Here is a 982-nt window from a genome sequence, read left to right as displayed (position 1 = left end):
ACTATGGTCTATCAGTCATAGTCTATTAGACTATTTTAACATCGGTCTATCGTTGATTGATCTCGGCCTATCATTGATTGACTGCGATCTATGAATTCGTTTGATATGAGGGTTCAAACCAAGGTGATTTTAGTTTTGATTTTGAAACCAGAACTATAATTTATGATTTTAGGTCTAAATTATGATTCTGAAACCAGAACTAGAATTATGGGCTTGAACCACCCAAAATCAATGGGTGGGTGATTTTAGAATCAGGGGTAATTCATAGTTTAAAACATCACATCAGGGTTTAAATCTTAAAATCAGAACCATCCAAATCAAACACTGATTCTGAGTGAGTCAAATCAGAACTACTTTTTATTTTTTTATAAACAAACACTAGTTTAAACCTAGAATCATAATTTCAGGTTCAGAATCCTTATATCAAACAGCCACTAAGTGATTGACTTTAGGGAAAAAAAAAAGACCATTGGTGTAAGTTTAAAAAAGATTAGCATCTACTTAAATAAAGGTAGGAAATGGGCCAACCAATCTAATTATCCTATTATTAATAAGGAAAGTTTGACATTTTACGTCCTATGAAGATCTCAAGGTGCCAAGAAATAGATTTTTTACAACATCGAAGTACAAAATGTAAATTTAGATATAACACAATGTATTAAAATGAAAATTTTCTTAATTATTATAAATATTAAATCTAATTGAAATCATATTGAAATAAAATATATATGCAAAACAAAATTTTTTTTATATAGATTAATTTTTTTATATAAATTAGACGGTTGAAAAATATAAACATGCAAATAATTCATTTTACTTATCAGTGCCATAAGAAAAAAAAAATACAATACAAAACAAAAACAAAAACAAAAACCACCGGTTTTAGGACACATCAACAGTCAAAACTTAATTCTGTTGGCTACGAGGAAGTATAAAACCCAATGATCTGTTGGCTGTTGGTCATGAAATCGGAAGAAGCTAG

The sequence above is a fragment of the Morus notabilis genome, unplaced genomic scaffold (assembly GCF_000414095.1).
Source record: "Morus notabilis unplaced genomic scaffold, ASM41409v2 Scaffold382, whole genome shotgun sequence".
Taxonomy (NCBI): domain Eukaryota; kingdom Viridiplantae; phylum Streptophyta; class Magnoliopsida; order Rosales; family Moraceae; genus Morus; species Morus notabilis.
Note: the sequence above shows the minus strand (reverse complement) of the source record.